The sequence below is a fragment of the Argentina silus genome, assembly GCF_951799395.1.
Source record: "Argentina silus genome assembly, chromosome: 4".
NCBI lineage: Eukaryota > Metazoa > Chordata > Actinopteri > Argentiniformes > Argentinidae > Argentina > Argentina silus.
The window spans coordinates 994,793-1,007,500 of NC_139658.1; the positions used below are offsets into that span (position 1 = coordinate 994,793).

General features: G+C 42.2%; 1 protein-coding gene across 8 annotated transcripts in view; it reads left to right on the plus strand.

Annotated features, from left to right (window-relative positions):
- Positions 1-12,708, plus strand: part of foxp1b (forkhead box P1b) — a 141,643-nt gene that overhangs the window by 89,260 nt on the left and 39,675 nt on the right. The window contains exon 1 of one of the 8 annotated variants that reach the window (XM_083668303.1): positions 6,788-6,861. The exons of 6 other annotated variants lie outside the window; for them this stretch is intronic. The gene's annotated coding sequence lies outside the window, so the exon portion shown is untranslated. Of the gene's footprint in view, positions 1-6,787; positions 6,862-10,706; positions 10,723-12,708 lie in introns of those variants that run through there. One more of the 8 variants, XM_083668304.1, reaches the window with a different exon arrangement.

The window sequence follows — 12,708 nt, forward strand, 5'->3', positions numbered from 1 at the left end:
TAATTTGTGAAACACCAGAACATAACGATCCAAGTCTCTTCTCATTTCACTACAAGGACAAGCCCACGCATAGAGAAGACCCCTTCATGCACAACATTGGCATCCTCTATAGCAGGCTCAGGGATAATGATTTTTGCGTTGAGTTGGAACGGGTCATCAAAAGACATGATACAACTATTATGCGCTGTGTAGTAAGCTGGCACCCCATAAAAGCACCTGATGTGTAGAGCTGTCCAGGGTGGAGGTCCATTCATCTCAGCAGTGTCCCCATTAGACACAAGGAGATGTGCAGGAGCCCTCCTCTCCTCATTTGGAGATGTGACTCACTCCAATTCATTCGTATTCAAGTAAGAAATAATGAAGCACAGAATATTTCATACATCAGAAAAAAATGACCTGCATAAAAAAAAAAAAAAGAAAACTTACAAAAAAATAAAAAAAATCAAGGAAGCACAAGAATCCTTGATCAGCATTTAATGGCTCTTTGGTTTTATATCTCCAGAAGGGGTCCCAACCCCCGCATAGAAACTTCTAGAAGAGAAGCTTGTCCTGTATACTCTTACTCAAAGGCATTTTAATCAGACAATATACATAAACAGCTGCTGTGCAGGCTGGAGAGCAGCTAAACATACTTGACTGGTCAAAAAGACAGTAAATTACGTGACAGAATGACACGTGTAATTAAAAGAGTTCATGCCACTTTACCTCATGCTTCACACCTACAGAAGCGGGGGAAGAGGAGCGAGCAACTCCCACCCCGCTAATTACCATTATCACTGAAATTGTAGGGTTTGAGTCATTAGTTCCATGTGCATTTAATTAGAGGCAGGCTGAAATTGGATTTAACTTATTACTTTTTCATGGATCACTTTCTTGTCATCACTTCAAATTGGATTGCAGCCCCAGGTAACTAATTATGCGAGCTGCAGGATCAGGAGTGGAGAAATAGGTAATTAGGAACAACACTGTCGGACCCTCGCTGATAGTCCACTCGCACCGCAGAGGGGGGAGAAAAAAAATGAGCCTCGTTTGTGGCTTTGCTTAGGAGCCTACTCAGTTAACTATGCCACACTGCAAGGGATCCTGGGTAGGCAGGCTCCCACCACCTACAGAGGATTATGTGACATGCAGCTGGGTTGAAGATGTTATGTCAACATGGTTCCACTGCCATCAGTGTAATGCCCAGATTAGGCTTGTTCCAGATTTGGATGGTGGTGGCCTTGATTGGGCCTTCATTATTCATGTCACTAGTATGGTGAGCTACTGTAGGGCTGCAAGCCAGATATTGTTCTACATATGAACCCTCCATGAATACATTTCACTTTCATTGGCCAGTTTTGGCAGGTCAGGAAAGACAATACTGAGAATGTGTGCGTGTAGTTGGACTGGAAACAGATAAAGTCAATGGCCCTGACCAATGCCCAGATATATTTTTGTTAAATTTGTTGTAGACAGATTATTTGTAGCGCAGACAAATGCGTCACATGAGTTCGAGGGAGAAACTTTCAACAAAAAAAATCCCTTGTAGAATCGTTACATGTTCTCTGAAAGCAAAATGTAAAAATGTGTTCTTTCATATTTCTTCAGAAGCAAAGTCCTTGACGCTTTTGAGCAGTGGAAAACATTGCTTTTCTATGGTTTCATTACTTGCTCTGCTCATTGAAATGATGCGTTGGCTTCCTTTTGTATCTAAATGAAAGAAGCATGATTCATTTGATAGGTCACCTTTGTCAACACCCACTGACAATTTTGCATAAAACATGTTCATGATGTCAAAGGAGCATGGCTTGTTATTCTTCAGAAATTGGCAAAAGGTTTTACATTTGTGAAAAAAGAAACATGCCAACAACCTATTTTCTTCAACCAAGATTGTCTCTCTGCCAGGTGAATCTCTCTCTCTCTCTCGCTCCTCTGTTCTGTTTATCTCACTCTCTCTTTTACACCATTGTGTGCAGCCACACAGAGGGCATCTCCAGGTCAGAAGATAATGTCTTTTCAGTTTTAGATGATGAAAGCCTTTTAAGTTCTACCCCCTCCCCTTTACCATTTGCTGTGCATATCCTTCATTTGTGGTCTTTGGGGAAGCGTGGTGTGACAGAATGCAGGGACCAAGCTTCTCTCTGACAGTGGAGGGGAAGCCGCCGGCTCTCACTCTCTCTCTCTCTTCCCTACTACTGTTTTTTGTAGTAGACCCATGGCATTGTCCTGACACATGTACACCACAGCGCTTCAATCTGTAAGTCATTAGAGCGCTGGGTTTGGGGCCTGTCGGCTGGAGCTCGGCCAGAGCTCCGAGGCGGCATTCCGAGGTGCTCCCGCAGCCCGGCCGCCCTGTGGCCCGGAGCGCTGTGCTGTAGTAGCCCACCGGCGAGGTGACAATGAGCCTGGGCCCGGCCCACTCTGGCCCACTGCCCAAACAGGAAAGCCAGCTGAGATAACGGGACAATGGAGTCGGACGCAGCCAATCTGTGATGAGCGCCCAAGGTGTGGACCCCACCGGAATCAGCCGGCTTGTCAGTATAAAGCTGAGTGTGTATCCATACTAAACTCTGTGTTCTATAAGCAGACAGCTCAGAATGTTGAATGGGAATGGATTTCCTAGGAAAATATATGGCTGTTGATATGAGGGAATGACCTTTAATGTTGAACGGCACATCTTTCCACTATTACTATGTTTTTAGGTTCAGAATCAAATCATACTGTATACAGTACGTATCAGTGTGTGCGTGTGCGTGTGCGTGTATGTGCGTGACTCTGTGCGTCTCCCTCGTCTTGTATTTGTAAAAAGGTCTCAAGACAATGTGGTAATGAATTCTTATTTCCACGTCTTTGTTGCTTTGAGGTGATATAATCCGCCAGGAATTATCAACCTAACACAGATCCTGCATCCATGTGTAACCAAGGATCAGGCTGTCTCTTTCATGGTTTGTTTTTCTTGTCATATTGTAAAAATGTATTATGTGTACTGTATATATTAGAACCAGGTTGGGATCACTCTGTCAGGATGAAGTCATCCTTCCTATTTCCAGGCAGTCTGTTCTGTTCCAGCCTGTTAGGAGCTCCCAGCCAACCCATGACTGTCGGATTGACTCCAGTCACAGGGCTGGGAGCCACTCTGCCATTTTCAGGACCTTTTCATTTGAGTCCTGATGTTTCCCTTCAAGCTCTATCCTTCCACCCCGTCTCTCCCCCCCCCCCCACCCCCCACCCCCCCACCCCCTCCTCTTCCTCCAAATCTTGTATCTTTGAATAATTTCTCTGCCACAATATCTTGATGTCAGCCATGTGTTGTTTGGGATGATTCACACGCCCTTTGGGGGGTAAATGGCTGGATGGATCTACAGTAAGCCAGCATGCTAATAAACACCAACAGTCATATCAGCCATTCTCTCAACTCCATCTCATCATGTTTCTCAACACAACTGACGAGTGTGTTCCTCTGGATCAGGAGTATTGTGTACACTGATAGCTTATAGCATTTGCTGTTATCTACTCTGACTGTGGCATTTCACCACGCTTCACTTTGAGAGAATGGTTTTAGAGTGTTTGAATTCCTGACATTGTACAGGACATGAGAGGGGAGATATTATAAGGTGATTATGTGATGAGCAACTTCAGGGCACCAAGCGTAGATGTATATTATTATATGTTGTACTGTACTGTAAATGTTCATAGTCCACACTCTGAATAGCAAATACAGTATTTGGCACTGATACACATACCCAATGTAATCTCTGGTGACCCATGTCTCACAGACACACAGTATTATTTTTTTCCTAAACAAAATGTCACAATGAGACACTGTACTACTTAATATAGTCATTGATTTAAAAAAAAAAAAATCTCTATATGAATCAATCACTGAACAATATAAATTCCCCCACCCCCGGAATTTATGTTGTGCATGGCTGAAAAAGTTCTTGTTTTGACTAAGTGAAAACCACAGCAGATGGAACACAAAGAAACACAAGCTTCGCTATGCGCTGGCTGGCATATCACCTCAGGAAATATTTTGCAAATACAGTCTACACATCTGCTGACTTAACAATGTGTTCTTGAATGCTGAAATTAAAAGTAAATAACCAGACCGATACATAATAGAACGCATTGCATCAGGCGTGACTTAACATGAGTTCATGTTGGCTGATAACCATTCTCATTTCATTAGGGTTAGGGTTAGATTGCAGTCGGTGGGGGGTAGAGAGAAGGATCGAAGATGTCTGTACACATTGTTTAACCCAACAGTGTGTGGAAAACATGGAACACAAAAATGCACAAAGGTTAGTTTGGCTTTCTTAGTTTGGCCTTTCTGACATATGTACTGTATAGACCAGCTGTTGTTCGAGAAGTCACACACCTGCCCTGGAGGCCCCTCTGTCTGTAAACAATGATTGTCTTTATTCAGAGGGAAGTAACACAATGTTTGTTTTTTCGACTACAAGTTCCTTTTTTAATATATGGTTGGAACAAATGTCCTTGTTTTTTTTAATTTCCTTTTACTGTAAATGCAACATGAGTTAGTATGGCTTATTCACTGCTTGTTTTTTGTTTATGTGTGCTGCTGTGTAATGTGAGCTGTGTCATTGTCTTTAACCTGGCGGTAACACCAGAACAGAGCCCACGCCAGACCAGACATTAACTCATACTTTCGCTGTAACTCAGGCAGTAAATGGAGTCTTTTATTATGTCATCTACTCTGTCATATGCACAATCATTCAGTCGTCTTTGTAAACTGTCGTAAACACGATGGGTGAAAATGAACTGAAGGCTCAAGGAAATTGATGCTTCTCTGTATTGGTAAAATGTGTATGTCTATACGTATCACATCAATACGTATGTGTAATTACTATATATAGTGCAGGCTGAGGCAGAGGATCAGAATGAGAGTGTGAGGGGGAGAGAGGGGAGGCTTGAACTGTATGTCTGCTAAATTTATCATGAGGCCTTTGGGAGCATTGAAATGAGAACAGTGGCCTATTACTGCTCAGAAGGTGTTTTATTGAGAATATGCCGACATGCCACCCCAGGGAAAATACTGGGGAGAGGAGTGTGGCCAGAGTGGAGACCACTGTCAGTGTGTGTGTGTGTGTGTGTGTGTGTGTGCGTGCGCATGCACGTGTGTGTGTGTGCATCTGCGTGTGCGTGTGTGTGTGTCTTTGTCTGAGGCATTCAAGTGTGTCAGATAGAAAATAAAGAGCCTTTTCTTTGACTTAATTATTCACTAAGATATGTATTGGAATTGACACTTTTGACACTTGAGGTCTCTCAGTCAATAATTTATATAGGTCACTCAGCTTAGCAAAGCTTGTTGTTAGTTATTAGCAGATGGCTTGTTTTGTATAGTCTCTGTTTATTTGACCAGGGTATTTGTGGACTGGAATGTATTTCATGAACATTCCTTCATCCTTAGCCAAGGTTTTATGGACATTGATATGAGCAGTTCTTTATGGCCATGTTATTAAAATTGTTAAAATTATTATTTTTTTGTGTTTATTGAGATGATAATGAATAGAGTGTTAATCCAGACTAGAGCTATATTTTTCATTGATTCTACAGTATCTGCATTTGAAAGTGTTCCAGAGTGTCGGCTCAACCCAGTCAGGGTTAGATAGTTCTTTATCTTTACAGATATTTATCACTCTTTGAAAAGTTTGTGGGTTTTTCTTTAAATAGAGAAAAATACATGTTGACAAGATCTGAATGTCTCCTCTCTCATTTCTGTGCAGTTCAGAAATATCCAGTAGGGGGCAGGGTCCTGTTTTTCCCCTTTCCCTTCTCTTTCACCTTTTTTATAGCGGGGCACATAGATGTTTAACCATGTGATGATATGATGACAGCTAATTCCTTTCATCTTGACTGAGGAGTATCTGTAGTGATAGTACTAGAGGTAGTAGCTGTGTTGTAGTAAAGTATTAGGATGGATGGTATTTGTAGTCAGATTATATTATATTATCCTAGCTGTACTGTAGTATTATCAGTTTGTACAAAGCATTCATTGTTTATGTATTACATTCAGGTTCAACTGGCAAAATGTTGTAGATACTCTCTCTGGATAGAAGTAGTGATAATGAAACAGCAGTTATTTAATAAGTACACAATACTGTTACAAACAAACAAACAACAAAACATTTCTCCTTTATTTTTTAAAATGAAATGCTTACCAATGACATTGCTCAAACAACAAAAACAAAACAACAACAACAAAGCATCTCAATTGCTATAGCCATTTGTTGTTCTCAGAATTTAAAATGAGGCTGGGTCTTTGTATTGGCACTGTAAACAATTCCATTTACCAGAACAATAAAGGGCTGATAGTGGGGTAGTTTCTTTATTTCTTTCAGCTGGATAGCTGTGTTTACTTATCTGTTGTTTAATTAAAGGGCCTCTTTTCTTTGGGCTCCCATTGTTTCAATAGCACGGCCGGAGCCCCGGCAAGGGTCAAAGGGTTAACAGCCGTCAACTGTGGATTTTTTTTTTTTAAAGGGGCCCCACACAAAGGCATGGGTTCACCTGCAGCTCGCCCTACAGCGCCCTATTGTGTGGCCCATTTGAATTGATTATGTTTAGGGGGCTGGTTGTGATTGGTGGAGAAGGGCGTGGTTGATTGGATAGTTTTGTATCTTGTCAGCCAGGGAGCAACCTTGCGCGTGCAATCTGTCTGTATCCCGAGGAAGGCTGGAGACGCCACAGCACAGCAGCGTCCGCCTGCCTGCCTGCCTGCCTGCCTCTCGCTCTCTCTCTCTCTCTCTGTCTCTCTCTCTCTCTCTCTCACGCGCTCCTCCTCTTCTCTCCGCTCCGCTCCACTCCACACTGCACGGCCCAGCTCACTGTTTACCCTGCCAGCTAAATGGAGTTTGTCAGGTTTGTCAATATGATTGATTCTGCAATTTTGCCAGCTTTCTTGTGTAAAACCTGACAATTTAATTTGTTCAGGGAAAAGAATAGGTTTTTTTTGTCTATCTGTTGTTGATGTTCTATCATTGTAATTGGTTAATTTTATCATGCAGTTTGTTTAAGGGGAGAACAGACCAGGATTTAGTGTATAGACAGTGAAAGAGAACAGACTTCCCCTGAATGCAAGCATGTGTGATTTGTGGGAGAATTCTCTGCTTTTACAGTATGCTTTGTGCTAAGATGTATCTGTGTGTGTGTGTGTTGTTAGTTGTTGATGGTATTCAAAGATAGAGTTTTCATTGACTGATGAAAATGTGCTTCAGCAAATGAATTGTTCATGTGCTTTGCGTGTTTGTTAGTAACTGTATTTGGTTACATTTTACATGAATAGTTGTCCATTGCAGTTTTTTTTGTTTAGTTTTGTTTTGTTTACTTTACTGATACTAAGCTAACCAGTTATGCAGGATCTGGTACAATGTTGTTGAATGAAGGGAAGTTCCAGGAAAGCCTGCAGTCTGTATTTTTGGAATATTAGTTGTTTATCACATTGAATTATTGAATATGTTGTGCATCTCTAGTGTGTAGCAATAACAAATACTGGTAGCTCTGAGTATCTGTAGTATATGCTGTGTTCTTTATTGTATTTGGAAGGAGGTACTCCAATGTGTGTGTGTGTGTGTGTGTGTGTGTGTGTGTGTGTTAGCTGTGAGTGTTGGTCAGACTTGGCTCCTGCTCAGACTATCGCCAGTGTAGCTGTCAAGTGAGAGAGGCAGGGAGGTGAAGGGGGGCTGCTCCTCTCCTCACTCTGTCACTTGAAATTAAGGGAGAGGGAGGCACAGCTCTATATTTGACACCATCACCACACAACCATTTCAGCCAGATGCAATCATTCTAAATGTCAGCGATGAGATCTTCCTGAAAAGTTTTGGGTGAGCGTGGGTGTGTGACAAAGGGGGTGGGGAGTGGAATTGGGAGTTGAACCTCTCTTCATCAACCCCCCCCCTCCCCCCCCCCCCCCCCCCCACACACACACACACACTTTTAATTAATATATAAATGCATGCTTTGAAAAGACCCACATTTCCCTCCACATTTAGGGCTAGAGTCAGTCAGTCCCCCCCCCCCCCCCCCAGTCATCCAACTATAGCTCAGGAGCAGCAGTGTTGGGTTTGAGTTGACTTTTCAGCAGCATGTCGGTAGTAGAGAGTTGGGTGAGTGTGTCAGTCAGTCAGAGGGGCCAGTGGAAGGTAAAGATCAAGAAAGTGAAGCCTAAACAGCCAGTGTGCACTGTAATGCCATGCAGCTGTGCCGAGAGGCTTGCAGTTTGGGAGAGCTGGAGTGCGAGTTGATTGGGTTGACAGTTTGTAATCAAAGTTGATTTATTGTTCATTAGTAGTGCATTAGCCCTTTCAGGCAGGGCTGTTATTTGTGCAGTGGCCTGTCAAGGCGAGAGGCTGCCAGCACCTGTCATTTCTAAACCATGACATAGGCAACCAGATATTAGCCTGTACCCAGCGAGGGGGGCACGCGGGCAGCCGCCAGAGCCCACAGCACTCTGGGATATCCTTTACAGGACTGGCCGCTGCTTTGTAGCGGGGAGAGAGGGGAATAGTTTAGCGGTGATACAGAAAACCACCAGCTGCTCTCTGCTGTTGCCCCTCACTCGCTGGATTGAAAAAGCTTTTTACTTGAAAACAGCTTTTGTTCAGTTTCAAGGTGCATTAGTGTTCAGTGCTCTTGGACACAGTGTGTGTCTCTATTTCAGATAGGCAGATTAAATCACTCCAGAAGAGATGTCATGTATTTCAAAGGGCAGTGATAGTAGGTGAACAGTATGATTACATGGTTTGGAGACAGTGATGTGGCAGAACAAAATGATAACTGTCCTCTATTTGCCACTTGTGTCAGTCTTGACCTGCAACAAATTAGAGAAAGTGATACTCTTTTTGTTGATTGCTGCCGGGCACCTCAAAGAAGAAAATAAATATGTCTTCTTTTGGAATGATTCAGTGTGTTGTATCCAGATATAAGCAGAGGCATATGTGTTGGATCCTGTTTTATCTCTATGAATTTCACCCATATTGTAAGCCAGCTGCTGACTTTTTTCTCTCTCTAGTTTATATTATTATTAATTGGCCACATGTTTTTTCCAACTCACAAAAGACAACAACACAAGCAGCGTGAAAAAGCAACATAATTTGTGGCCCCCTTGTCTGCCGTCATGGAAACAAGGATTAGGTTTGCGTTGCTGGTGTGCAGAGAATGGAAACAATCTGCATGAGGATGTGTCAGCCATTGTCTTTGGGTACATTTTCATTTGAAGGGGATTTTCAAGGCTGTGATCTTAATTAAATCTCAACTGACTCAAATAATGCATCTGAAGGCACGCGGCGTTGCATAACCGTGCTGAGCCGGTAAACCATAAATCACGGGCACCGTATGGACGCAGGGAGAGGGGGCTCTGGTGTGGGGAGGTACCGGGTTGAGGACAAGGTGAATGGTTGTGAATGGTGGTGTAGTTATGTGTTGTAAGCGGTGAGTTGCCACCACTTATTTTTGTGCCACGTCTCAAACTTGCATGGTAAGTGCCTGAAAATCTGCATACGGGGGTGTGGCTTGAAAGGTCAAAAAGATTGAAAAGGTCAACGGGTTTTGGAGTCTCAAGTTTAAATGGAAAGTTGAACGCTTAAGGTGTCTTTGTAAAGACTATTTTTTGTTGAATTTCAGTGGTTTGAATTTTCAAAAAATGAAGCTGATCCTTTCAGCTACTGAGAACGGGGCTCAGCGTGTGGGTGTGTGTGTTTGTGTGTGTGTGTGTGTGTGCCCCCTGTGTCAGAGAGGGGGCCATGCCCTCTGCTCCGTGCTCAGCAGTGGGCACCTGCAGTGGCGGCCGCCCTGAGTGTGGGAAAGAGCCTCCACCATGCAGCTCAGCTGTTATTGTAAGGGTGAAAGCCTCGCTCACTTTGCCATGTAGTTTGTTTGTTTTACCGAACGCTGGCCCAGCTTTGCTGACAACTTGTTTGTTTGTGGTTAAAAAGTTAATTAAAATGCAATCTTGAGTTTTGTTTTTACAGTTGCTGTATATCGTTTCGATCCCCCGCGGAATATATATATAGCAAATGTGACTGTGATTATCCTGTTTATCTGAACTGTAAACGTTTTTAAAGCAGCTTGAATTTGGATGACAGAGAGGAATTACTGAGGGCTTAACAAAACCAGGATGGGTAGCTCTGTCTGCTGGTGTTCTTTGTCATATATTTTGTAGCTTTTGATTGTTTAGGGCTAATTCATTTTAAACACATTATTGTTATTTATCATGTATATGTAAAGTAATAATAATAATAATAATAATAATTATTATTATTATTATAATTATTATTATTATTATTATTATTATTATTATTATTAATAATAATAATAATAATAATAATAATAGTACGACTACTACTACTACTATAATAATAATAATAATAATAATAATTATTATTATTATTATTTTACAAAATTCTTCTCTTTAATAGTATTAGCAGATCCAAAACACCTTGTGATTCTTTATAGGGAACAGATATTATTTGCTTGATCATTTTTAGATGCTGAGGGAAATTGCTTGACATATTCCCTAAAATGCTATCCACCTCGGAGATTTCAATAAACCTGAATGAGAGATGAGAAATGAGTCATTCCGATCTTGTCGACGACTAATTACCTTCATGCATCACTTCAATACAATGCCTCCCGTGAAATCCTCATTTCTGAGACATTTTCATGCGAGAGATCATACGCTATTCAAGATGGAGCGCCATTCCTATTCCGCAGTCTCAGGCCAAGGTAAACCTCGAGCATCAAACAGGCTGGCCCCTGATTTCTCAAGGGCTTGTTATTTTGTACTTCTCAATTCCATTTGATGTTCTTACAAAACAAGATGACACCAGGGAGCACATATAAAATTATTCATATTTGATTATTCTTTCTTTTTTTCATCTAACCTGTTCCTTCATGGCCAGTTGAATGTGTGCTCTGGTTTCATTGATGTTGGCCTCTTTTTCTTCTTTCATTTCTCCTTAATTGCCAAGCAGCACACGGGGAGGGAAGCTAGCCTTAGCCCCTACACCCGGCCCTGCTCCCCCCCTCTCTTTCTCTCACCACGCTTTGACCTTTGGCTTATGGTGGGGGGGGGGGGGGGCACTGGTTGGAGAGCGTCTTCATTAAGTCTGAATCAGTGTATTTCGGACGTCGTCAGATGTGTGGCCGATGTTTCCTCATTAGAATATCCTTTCCATGCTTGTTCTGAGTGGTGACGCACAAAGACAAGTTGGCTTTGTGTCCTTTAAAGTCAGCCTTAACTGTTCACTACCTGTACAAGGTCCTTCTCTGTTCTCCTGCATGCTCTGCATCAAATGTTGCCTTAGTAACATCATCTCTCAGAGAGCTCATGTTTAGGATTTGAAAACGTTCAAAGATTCAAGAAGTCTAGATACGAAATGATACGATACATATTTTTAGGGCAACCTGTGGTTAGCTTATGTCACTCTAATTAGCTTTTTTTTGTATTTATAATTGGCATCCAGTTATTGAAATAAACTGTACTACAATATGTGTAGTACCAAAAAAGACTTTTGGGGATATATGTGGAACTGTAGATTATGAAAATGACCTGTATCTATAGCATCATTGATGATTATCCTGTCAATGTTAAAGAATGTGTCCTCTTTGAAAGCAAAAAACACAGTATTATCTCATTAGAAACAGTCGCCTGGATAATGAATTTTGTTATCTTGAAATCAATATTTCAATATTTTAAATCGATAGGGCCTATCTCATTTACACTATACTGTACATACAAGCATACTGTACTGTAAAACAGGATATGCTTGTTCTTCTTTGCATGTAAAGCACTGTATGGACCTTATAGATGCCTGTGTGTGCATGCTTGAGTGTTTGGGTGTGTGTGTGTGTGTGTGTGTGTGTTTGTGCGTGCGTGCGTGTGTGTGTGTGTGTGTGTGTGTTTGTGCGTGGGTGCGTATGTGTGTGTGTGTGTGTGTGTGTGTGTGTGTGTGTGTGTTGGCCAGCAGGCCTGCGCTGGTATATTGCCTACAGTCACTCTGCAGCTGTGGGAGAATGTTCCAAGTTTGAATGTTTATGTACGCGAGGCACCTGGAGAGCACCACACCTTACTGAAATTCATAAACGTCAGCTATTTCTGGCATTCCCAGAATGTCCTCTTATTCACACTCTCATTGGAGTGTAGGACTACAGCTCTTCTCAAAGGAGCTCTCCACTTATTAGACCTCTGTGAATTAAACAGAGAAGGCTCCTCAGACTCTCTTTAGATGCATATTTATTTTTGTGGATCATCTGGTGGAGTCATGTGGAGTCATGATGTTAGTGAGAGATAAGGGAGAGTTCACCATATGGGGAGTGCACTAAATGGAGACAGGCGTCCTGTCCTGTGTTTGCATTAAACGGGCATGATACAGCGGCCAGGGCAATATTTTTCAGTTAAAGTGCTCCCTCCCGCCCTTCCCCTCAATAGCCCCCTGTCTTAGGCAGATTTTCACTCATTCAACACAGGATTAAATGGTAGTAGTTACAATGATCAATAGGTTAAGAACCGTACAATCCCTTTCACTGCTAATGACCTCAGTAGTAATGGGTAATAAAATGTGGGCTGTAATAGCCTCTTGCTGGGGCTGTATCGTCAGAGGGGATCTAGCGGGGACTGGGGACCAGGCCCACATGACAAGGAGAGGTGTAAAGACTGGGTGAAGAGGTACACACACCCAAGGTGTAAAAATAAGCAAATTAATTGAAAGA